This window comes from Plectropomus leopardus, chromosome 1 (assembly GCF_026936395.1).
Source record: "Plectropomus leopardus strain MGB_pleo_1.0 chromosome 1, ASM2693639v1, whole genome shotgun sequence".
Taxonomy (NCBI): domain Eukaryota; kingdom Metazoa; phylum Chordata; class Actinopteri; order Perciformes; family Serranidae; genus Plectropomus; species Plectropomus leopardus.
In genome coordinates, this window is record NC_142176.1 from 44,243,098 (window position 1) to 44,254,804 (window position 11,707).

The 11,707-nt window shown below is 43.2% G+C and overlaps 1 pseudogene; it reads right to left on the reverse strand.

Moving 5' to 3' along the window:
- Nucleotides 1-3,788: 3,788 nt before the first annotated feature.
- On the reverse strand, nt 3,789-4,801 carry LOC148190491 (uncharacterized; annotated as a pseudogene).
- Nucleotides 4,802-11,707: the final 6,906 nt, after the last annotated feature.

Sequence of the window (11,707 nt, forward strand, 5' to 3'; positions counted from 1 at the left end):
GTCTTCAAAACAGAAACAAAAGGGACAGAACAATGTCCCAACAGAAATACGAACCAGAACAGACTCTTCCGTGAGTAGGGAAAGCATTATTCCCTTTGAGTCCCTGTTGGTGGGTGGGGGGATATTCCTTCCACAAAGGACGGGGCCCTCCCTAGGGGTGGAGTGATATCTTCCATTCCTCCTAGACATGTCCAACATTATTCCAAATGTAATCCAGACAGTCGGTTGCATTTTCCTGTACTTTTAGTAGTGACCAAGCAGTTTTGTAAGGTTAGAGAGGGCTATATTTTAGAGGGGGTCTATAAGAAGGAGGCAGAGAATAAATAAAGAGGAAATGCAAACCTTGCATCTTAAGACTAAATGCATTATATATTCTAATAATAATAAAAAATAAAAAATAAAAAATAAAAAAGGTTTATTACTTTGCCCTTATGTCAATCAAAACTGAAAATGTATTTTTCCTGCACATTGACCTTGTGTGTCTTTCACCCCAGTCACCTCCATCACCTCTACCCTATTACTAGTTCTTTTTGATTCAGTCCTGCATGGTCACTTATCTGTCTCATCAGCGCTGTGTTTCTCTCCTGAACTCCTGCAGCCTCTCCTCTGTGTGATGCCGCTTTGGTTTCGCGTCATCTCTGGAAGCCACGCGTTGCCACGGAAACGCTTTCCGGATGCATTCCTCCATGTTCATGTCCGATGTGTCCCTCGGAGTCTCCACTTCTATTCCGTGTGCCCTCAGGGCGAGTGCCGCCTCCCGGGCACTCTCGTAGGTCCGGGTCTCACTGCTCCAGTGGATGCGGATTTTTGCGAGGGGGGTCTGAAACGATTCCTTTTTCCTTTAAAGCCTTCTTGATTTCTTTTTATAGGCTCTGCGGCTTTATCATTACTTCATTCGAGTAGTCGTGGTCAAAGAAAATCTGTTTTTCACCCACACACACCTTCTTTTTCCATGCTGTCTTTAGCACCATCTCTTTGATTTCGAATCGTAAAAAGTTCACAATAATGGACCTGGGTGGTGAGTTTGGGTCGGGTTTTGCGACTAGTGCTCTGTGTGCTCTCTGGATCTCTAATTTGACTCCTTCTGGCAGGGTAAGTTCGGTGGTGAGCAAATTGTTGACAAAATCCAACACTGAAGTGCCTTCTGAATTTTCTGGTACCCCGTAGAGCCGTATGTTATTTCTTCTGGATCTATTCTCTAAGTCTGTCAGTTTTTCTTGCATCTTACTGTGTTGATTAAGAAGCAACAGGAGGGCGTCTTTCGCTACCGGGCCGCTGGCTTCCAGGTCTGATATGCGTGTTTCAGCTGCGCTAATAGCCTCACCTTGAGCTTGTAGTGTAGTGGCAGTTTCGGTTAGCTTCTGGCTAATATCCTCTTTGAATGTAGTTAACTCTTCTCTTACGTCTCTTCTGAGGTCGGCTTGAAAGTCTTTAAGAGTATTTTGCATTTCGCGTTTGAAATCCCGCAGGTTTTTGGTAACAGACGTTAATTCTTGAAGTATATCGCCAGCTTGAGTTTTCTCAGTTAGCTTTGTCGTGTCGCCATTTTCTTCCTCCTCGGAGTCTTCTGAGTCGGGTGAGGGTTGTAACGACGGTTGCGTTGTATTCCCTGCTCTCTGTGCACTTTTTTGTCCTCTGTTTGTCTTCGCTCCTTTCATTGTAACGGAACACAGCCTCTGAAGTATTAATATCTCGAGTATTATTTAGTTTTGCAACCGACTGGTATGGAGCTACCGTCTACCGCTGCATTCCACTATGCCGTCTTAACCGGAAGTCTGCCGTCTTAACCGGAAGTCGGAATGTTTTCTAATTATGTTGCCTAGAGGAAGCAGATATAAAGTGAAAAGGATTGGGCCAAGCACCGAACCTTGTGGCACTCCAAAGCAGACCTTTGTATGTGTGGAGGGTTGATCATTGATGTGAATAAATTGGGAACGATCTGATAAGTATGACTTAAACCAGGCTAGTGATGTTCCTTTAAGGCCAATTGAGGTTTCAAGTCTGTGCAGTAAGATTTGATGGTCAATGGTGTCAAATGCAGCACAAAACAGAGACCAGACCTGTGTCAGAAGCGATAAATAAGTCATTTTTAATTTTTACTAGTGCCGTCTCTGTGCTATGATGAACTCTGAAGCCTGACTGAAAGTCCTCGAATAAACTGTTGTCTTGGAGAAAGTCACAGACAGTCTATAGTTAGCTAAAATCTCAGGATCGAGAGTGGGCTTCTTTAGAAGAGGTTTAATGACAGCTACTTTAAAAGACTGGGGTACATAGCCTGTTAATAAAGACGCGTTGATTATATCTAATAAAAAGTTGTCTAATAAAGGCAAAACTTCCTTAAGGAGCTTAGTTGGGATGGGGTCTAGCAGGCATGTTGATGGCTTAGATGCAGAAACCAAAGTATTGAGTATATATAGTATAGAGTTGATGAAGGTCAATGGGGGAGAAATGGTCCAGATAAATTTCAGGCCTTGCTGCCATATCCAGGCTATCTGAGTTCGGGGTCAGGTCAGTTGAGGGCAAGAGGTAATGTTTTTATCTTGAATAGTTATGATTTTATTATTAAAGAAATTCATAAAGTCGTCACTGCTTAGGGCCGAAGGAATACAAGGCTCTATGGATCTGTGACTCTGAGTCAACCTGGCTACAGTGTTGAAAAGAAACCTGGGATTGTTTTTGTTTTCCTCAATTAATGATGAATAATAGTTTGCCCTGGCGGAGGGCCTTCTTATACACTTTAAGACTGTCCAGCCAGACTAAACGGGACTCTTCCAGTTTGGTCGAACGCCAATGTCTTTCAAATTTTCGCAATGTTTGTTTCAATTTGCAAATCTGGAGGTTAAACCATGGAGCTAATTTTCTTTATTTCATTATTTTCTTCTTGAAGGGTGCAACAGTGTCGAGAGCTGATCGCAGTGAGCCAGTAGCATTATCGATGAGACAGTCAATTTGAGAATGACTTAAGTTAGTAGTAGTGTGCTCAGTCGTTGTAAGACATGGTAATGATGTCAAAGCAGAAGGAATTAGTTTCTTAAATTTAGCCACTGCTGAATCAGATAGACATCTAGAAGAGTAGCTCTTACTGAGAGGCTTGTAGTCAAGTAATAAAAAATTAAAAGTTATTAAATAATGGTCTGACAGAGCAGGAATCTCAGGAAAGACTAATAAATCTGCAATATCGATGACTAGATCGAGGGTGTGATTGTAGCGGTGGGTGGGTTTATGTACACACTGACTGAAGCCTATTGAATCCAAAAGTGTGGAGAAAGCTAAAAATCCCCTACAATAATAATTTTGTCTGATTTGAGCACTAAACTTGATATAAGCTCAGAGAATTCAGATAGAAATTCAGAGTATGGGCCGGGGGCGTGGTACACTATGACAAATAGAATTGGCTGTAGAGTTTTCCAGGATGGGTGAGAAAGACTAAGAAAAAGGCTTTCAAATGAATTATAGTTTAGCTTGGCCTTAGTGTGAATTGCTAAGCTTGGATCAAAAATAGCAGCGACTCCCCCTCCTCGGCCAGTGTCCCGCGCAACGTGACTATTTATATTACCAGGAGGAGTGGATTCATTCAGGCTAACGTACTCTTCAGGACAAAGCCAGGTCTCAGTCAGGCATAATAAATCAATATGGTTATCCAATATTAAATCAGTGACTAAATGAGCCTTGGTTGATAAGGATCTAACGTACAAGAGTCCGCATTTAATTCTCCTGTTATGATGCTGTATGACAGGAGATGAGTTAATTTTTATGAAATTTTCATGTACAACTCCCCTTTTGTTTATTTTAGCATTAAACAAATGAAGTGGTCGGGGGACAGACACTGTTTTTATAACATTTAGATTATGGGTGTGTGACTGTGCTAGAGGAAGCTCAGAGAAGCGTGTAAGACTGCGACTCTGAATCCTGGTCCCAACTCTGGTTTGTCATGGCTTTGGGCGTCTAATAAAATCGGCCAGATTCCTAGAGAGGAGAGCGGCTCCATCCAAAGTGGGATGGATGCCATAAGACCAGGTTTCCCCCAAAAGGAGTGCCAATTATTAACGAAGCCCACATCATTTGCTGGACACCACCTTGACAACCAGCGGTTGAGTGCTGACATGCGGCTAAACATGTCATCACTGGTCACATTGGGGAGGGGTCCAGAGAAGATTACGGTGTCCGACATCGTCTTGGCGTACTCACACACCGACTCTATGTTAATTTTAGTGACCTCCGATTGACGTAACCGGGTGTCATTGCCGCCAACGTGAATAACAATCTTACTGTATTTACGTTTAGCCTTAGCCAACAGCTTCAAATTTGACTTGACGTCGCCCGCTCTGGCCCCAGGGATACCTTTGACTATGGCCGCTGGTGTCACTAACTTCACGTTTCGCAAAATAGAGCTACCAATGACCAGGGTTGTGTCCTCGGTCGGTGTGTGGTTGAGAGGGGCGTACTTATTTGAAACGTGAAGGGGGGGTGGGTGGTGTACCGTGGGCTTCGGCTTACTATGTTTTGCTCGGACAGTCACCCAGCCTCCCAGCTGCACGGGGGTTGCCGGGGGACGGCTAGCAGAGGCTATGCTATGTCGGTCCGCACCGGCTACAGGGGGCTTGCTAACTATCGCAGCTTAAGAGGGATTATTCACAGTGCGGAGCCGCGCTTCTAGATCGCTAAGCCTCGCCTCCAGCGCAGCAAATAAACTACACTTGTTACAGGTACCACTAACACTGAAGGAGGCAGAGGAGTAACTAAACATCTGACACACTGAGCAGGAGAGAGCAGAAGAGGGAAAGGAGCAGGGAGAAGCCATAGCTAACCAGAGCTAATGCTAACGAAGCTAACCAGCTAACAGTGAGAGAGCGGTTGTGAATACACAGGAAAAACTGCTGAGAGGAGGAGACAGCTGTGAGTGATTAAGTAAAACTTATGTGAGTTTTCAGTCACAGACAGATAAAAGCAGCCGAAGTAAGGAACAAGTTAGAAGATTAGCTGAGAATCGCTCGTCGGAGCAGCTCAGAGACGCTACCAGAGGCACAGACAAGATACACCAGAAGTGATGTAACGCAGTACGTTAGCACGTCCACTAAATTTTGGCATGAATGCCCGCCCCCATGAAAAAAGGCATCATCATTATAGTTTGACTTGTGGCTTGTGTTTCGTCGTCTGACATGCTGAATGAACAGTTGCTCAACCCAAAAGAACGATCCTGCTGACAACGCCAAATTTGTCACGGGGTAAAACCCAAGTTTTTTTAAATTGACTCTGTTCTGATAGGGGGCGCTCTGTTCAAAACAGCAGACAAACGGGGTTAAGGTGTACAACAAAATAAAATTTATTAAAAGCCAGCCACTTGATTAAAACACAACTTAAAAAGGACCCCAGCCAAAAGTCTCTTGTTCCTACAACAGAATCCGCATCCAAGTCTTCTTTCTTGGGGTCCTAGGGAAGGCAGAACCCAGGAGATGGACGGTGCAGAGCCTGAGTACAGAAAGTTTTGTGAAGGATTGGGTTCTGTTTGTTCATGTTTGTTCGGCAAAGGCTACAAGTCCCTGCACTGGGTCATTAAATTGTAGTAAAAACACAGCAAAGGAAAACAAAGCAAAACTTGAATTAAAAAAAAAACTAAAAGAACGATCCTGCCGACAACGCCAAATTTGTCATGGGGTAAAACCCAAGTTTTTTTAAATTGACTCTGTTCTGATAGGGGGCGCTCTGTTCAAAACAGCAGACAGACGGGGTTAAGGTGTACAACAAGATAAAATTTATTAAAAGCCAGCCACTTGATTAATACACAACTTAAAAAGGGCCCCAGCCAAAAGTCTCTTGTTCCTACAACAGAACCTGCATCCAAGTCTTCTTTCTTGGGGTCCTAAGGAAGGCAAAACCCAGGAGATGGTCGGTGCAGAGCCTGAGTACAGAAAGTTTTGTTAAGGATTGGGTTCTGTTTGTTCATGTTTGTTCGGCAGCTTCAAGATGTTACAGACTTCTCAAAAAGGCTAGAAGTCCCTGCACTTGGTCATTAAATTGTAGTAAAAACACAGCAAAGGAAAACAAAGCAAAACTTGAATAAAAAAAAAAAAAACACAACAAAATAAATGACCCAGGCTAGTAATTCTGCTAAGTGCGTGCAGCAAGCGCGTTCTCCCAGTGCCGTCAGGTGTTCCAAATCAGAAATTAAGATCGTGCACCCAGGAGAAGGGGGAAGAGGGTAGACTTGTGCAGAAACAAAAAAAATAAAGGCTCGGTCACACACACCCCATGACACCCCTCTCATGTTCTCTTCCCCCCTGCTGAGATGACAAAGGAAGGATATGTTGTAAACTCATTCTATATTCTTTTAAGACCAACATTTAACATGACCACATGGACAAACTTCTGAATTAAGGTAAACCTAGTTCCCTAGTCTTTCTCCTAGTAGGTCAAAGTTCATCTCTGTGTTTTAATGAGTAAGTAGAACCAACTCCCATGTCTTTATTATTTAGTTTGAGGGAGTTACATAAAATGATATTTTATTCCTTTTCTGTGATGGAGGTGATGAGGTGTGATGGTGGTGCTGTTTGTCTGTCTAGGTTGTTTTGGTGTGAGTTGCTGAGTGTTGGCGATGTCTGCCGTGGAGGTGTCTGCCTTCTCTCCGATTTAATGGAACTCGCTCAAAAGCGTCAAAAAATACATTTGAAAAGTAGATAGCATTGTTTCTTTCCAGAAGTCATGACTTGGTTGCTCAGGGTAGTCCACGGACCTTGTTGTGGGCAGTTTCATGTGATTGCCACTGTCTGGCCACTGTCATCTAGTGGCCTTAGTTATGCGTAATTTCGTAATCAACTTTATAGTTCTATCGTGTTTTGCATTTATTTTAGAATGTTAAACAGTAATCCCCTATCTAATTGCTAAGTCCTTTATAGTCCATTGGATAATGTTATTTTATGTGTGATTACTGAATAAGGTCAAAACAAGGATCTTCAAAGCTGTGTTTTACATTCATAGTTAACTTTAGGTCTCCTCGCATGTGTTCATAATGTGAGCGACGTGGGTGTGTGAGCAGGAATAAAACAGTCCAACAACTTCTGGGTTTTACTCATAACTTTACACGTTTACACAGTTACACAGTTTTACACAGTTATTCACCTATCACAATTTCACTCTTACAATAATTACTGCAATTGGACCATAGTGGTGGTGAGATACGTGACTTTATATGTAACGGGTCAAATTGAGTAATTCATCAAAGTAGCTACGAGAAATAAACGTCTCCTAAATCACGTTAGGTCCTCTAGCACCAGATGTGCAGTAGCTTGGCGCGAGGGTTTGCTACCCCGCCTCCCATTCGCACCCCAAAATTCATAGATTAAAACCTAGTGAGCTCTAGGTAATTCATCACAAAGTAGCTACGAAAAATAAATGTCGCCGAAATCAAGTTAGGTCCTCTAAAACTAAATGCCAGATGTGCAGTCTCTTGGCGCAACACTCCAAAGTTCATAGATTAAAACTTAGTGAGCTCTAAGCTTAGATATGGAGAACAAAAAATGACATAAGTATAAATAAATATATAAATAAATAAATGTATAAATAAATAATTAAATACACGAATAAATGAAAAACCAAGGGCATTTTGGTAATAAAAAAGGCTATTTCTGTATTTTTACATTTATTTATTTCTACATATATTTATTTATTTATTTATTTATACTACTACTTATTCTACTTTCCCTTTCACCGCGGTGCTTCTCGTGTGTCCTCGCTCACATCTTTTTCTTTTCTTTAATTTTACAAGAGGAGTCGCAACAGCTCACCAGAGCTTTGCTGAACTTTAACTTTTGAAGCCATTTTCTTTTTAAATCTCTTTGACGCTTTTCTTTATACCAGTTTTTGGTCAGTGAAGACACTTTTTTTAATTCCTCAAATTAAGAATTTAAAGTGACTTTGTCAGACCAAAAGGGCTACTTTTGATTATTTCTGCAAGTTTTAATTGAGAAGGACACTGCGCAATCCGCCGTCAACTCTGCCGTGGATCTAGAAGCAATACCTGCTGTACAAACGATCAGCATCTGTTGCCTGCCCTTAAAGACTTTGTTTAAAGACTTTTACCGGTTCACCAAGGCGGACACTGAGGCCAGTTAAAGACCTTCACACACCAATTCCACCTGCCCTGCCGCCGCTGCCTTTCAGCGGGTCACCTCGTCTGGAAGACTCCACTGGAGTGAAGCGACAACCTGGACCTCCCCAGAGAAGTCAAATCAAGTCGGTAAAAGTAGGCTCTGGTGATCAGAGTTGATGTCATATAGCGAAGCTTTAATGCCAAATTTCTAAATTCTAATTTACCGCGCATCCACGCTTTAGACGGTCACATTTTTCTACCCACTATCATCCATAATTAATCATTTACATCACCTGAACAGACATTACTTAGGTTACCTTTCATTTGTTCACTGTCCTTTATATGTCATACTACTTCCTTCTATTTACGCATCATTTTATTAGCCTAGATAAAATATTTCATTTATCACCAAGTCCTTGTCGAGATAAACGATACAGATTGTGAGATTGATCAAAGCGATGACATGTTTTGAAACTGTCCCTTTTACTTTAACAAGTGCAAAAATCCAAATTTGAACATAGTTATTAATAACAGCTACAATGATTCAGGATAAGTAAGGTCTCTGTTTTATTGTTACATTACAAAATCAAAAACAGTTTAGAGCATGAACATGCTCAGTGAATGTCATGACAGTCGCCTCATTATATTTTTATATTTTGGGAACAAAAGGTTTCTTCTTTTGGTGTTTCATTTCCATCAGTCATGCTGTGTTCTGCCATGGCTGCCTGCCACCTATGTTTCCGTTGCTGTTTTTACTACCGTTGATAAATAAGGCTTTTTGGAACACGCTGAGTATATTTATGGAGAAATAAGTCCATCTGAGAAGTTACAGTCTGTATTTATCTAGTGCCAAACATCAACTCTGCACATTATACTAATTCACTATAAGCTTTCTGGTTTTACTTGAATGTAATCAATCAAGTATAAAAAAAAAAACAAACAAAAAAAACCCCCTAAATTTTCCTTTTCATTATTCCTTCCTTTGATAATTATTTTTTAAAGAGACAGTTCAGTTTTTTAGATGAGTGCACACTGCCTTTGTAGCACTCAGCTGTGCTTAAAGCAGCCGTCAGCATCATTTTCTATCAAAAGAGACATTTTTGTCCGAATTTATTTTTTAGAAAAATAGAAATAAAAAAATCTGTGTGGCCTTATGATCGAGGTAATTTAGTCTATTAAGTCAACAAAGTCAACAGCAAACTCAGAAGGATACCTAGAGTGTAAAATGTAGATGCGATAGTCCACTGCAAAGCAGTAAAATGTGACGACTTGGGATGAGAGCATTGTGCCAGCTAAAGAGTGCAGAAATAGGCCTTCTTTGAGCCTATTTTATATATGAGCTTTGAGCTCATATGTCTCCAGGACTCTGTAATGACTTTAACCAGGTGTTGTGGTGCTCCTGAGCTGGCTGACAGGAGCTGCGGCCTCCGCTCTGTGTTGAGCAGAAAGAGGTGATGGAGCCACCTGGGGACCAGGGCCGGGCACAGGCCAATTAGTCAGAGCAGAAGTAGGATCGATGTGGTTCCGACAAAAAACAACTCCCACCAGCGGCCCAGGCGATTCCTCCTTCTCCTCCTCCTCAGATCAATGGCAATAACTGCTACCGTTTCTTTTCTTCTCCTCTCATCAATAAAGGGGAGGCCAACACTCTGTCTCTCTCAGCAGTGATAAGGCTCACACAGGGAGAACAGTGATGTATCTATCATATTTACTCTGGCTGGTTATTGTCCTGTCTGTTTTTTATAGACTGTTGGGCCTCTGGAGACTTTGTCCATTGACTGGGACATGACGAAGTCACAGAGAACAGGACAGGTCTGCACAGCTGTCAACGTCCAGATTAAAAAGCAATGGATTCATTCAAGTGTTAATATGATATTAACTGTTTAAGGTATATCTAATCACTGTCACTGACACATGATGTAAATTTAATGGTATACTCTGCAGGATTGTTGGTTACTGTTTGTAAACACATTTTCCAGTGGAAGTGAAATTTAAAGTTAACCACAGAGTCACTTTTGTTTGGCATCTTGCCTTGCTTTATTTGTCTTTTTTGGGCGCTGTGTCTTGGATGCCTGCTGCCTACAGTCTGGCATGAGGATGCTACCTTTTTACTTAAGTCCTGAGCTCACCTGTGTGGGTATAAACACTCATTAACTCAGAACCAGCCCGCTCTTATTTCAAAATGGGCAAATACTGATGCTTTTGCAGTTGTCCCGGCATAAGATCCGGACGCCAAAAGGCACCTTTTGTGCCTGCCTGATGTTGTCAGCTGAGAATGTGGCCAGACAGAACTGTTCACCATCAGACAGCTGGACAGCTGGACAGCCAGACAGCCAGACAGCAGGGCAGCCAGACGACGCCTGCAAAAGCAGCATGACACATGTACGGATGGCATCAGTTGAGAACGGGGCCAGACGGAACCTGACGTATCCCTATGATATGCCACTGGATGGCATCAGGTTGATACGTAGCCAGTAACAACAAAGTATAAGGTGCACGAACGTCCCTCCTGGACGGATGGGACGGGCGGTGGATGAATAGAGCAAACCATGGACCTCCATGTGGGAGTTCAGTGTTCACTTCCGGTGTGATTGTGATGTTTTTTTCTACACCTCACCATGTCCCTCCTTCCCCTAATCCTAACCTATGGTGACAGCATGTGATTTTGTTAGTTGCTTTTGTTGCCTAAACATAACCATGTGCTGTTGTTGACATCATGGTAACGGCATCCCTGAGTGTCAGTCAACAGCAGACACAGAAGGATACCTAGAGCATATTATATACACACAAGTCAACCGCAAAGCCGCAGCATGTGACAACAAGGGATTAGAACGTTATGCCACATCACAGAAAATAAGAAAATGGGCAGAGCCTCTGTAGACCCTACCATACACAGAATAGTTCATAAGTGATGACAGAGAATTAACTTTTGTATGACGCATGAAGACTTATTATAAATCTGGACATATCACTCACTGCTGTTGTCATAAACCTGGAAACTGTCAGATGATCAGCAGCTTGCAATGACCGCTGTCAAACAGGTTCCATTCAGAACTCCTCAGACCCGTCCGCTCCAACGTTGTCGCCGCCGTCATCAGAAGGAGGACCAACCCCCAGCAGCGAAGCGGGACCCTCCGGGAAGGACCCCAAACTAGAAGGCCCAGGAACCGGAGAAGGGGGACGAGCAGAGGCGGAGGACCCACGACCGGGAACGGCACGGGAGGGCCGATCCGGATGGAGACGGTGAAACTCCTCTATGAGCTGGCCGTCCAGGATCTGCCGAGCCGAGACCCAGGACCGCTCCTCCGGACCGTATCCTTCCCAATCCACAAGGTATTGGAGACCCCTGCCACGGCGCCTGGAACGAAGAAGTCGGCGCACCGTGTACGCTGGGGCGCCCTCGATGAGTCGAGGAGGCGGAGGCGGCTGAGAGGCTGGCTGCAGGGGGCTCTCCCGGACTGGCTTGACCCTGGAGACGTGGAACGTGGGGTGGATCCTCATGGTGCGAGGCAATTTCAGTCGAACTGCCACAGGGTTGATGACCTTCTCGACGGGGAACGGACCGATGAACTTCGGAGCCAGCTTACGGGAATCCACCTTCAGCGGGAGATCTTTGGTGGA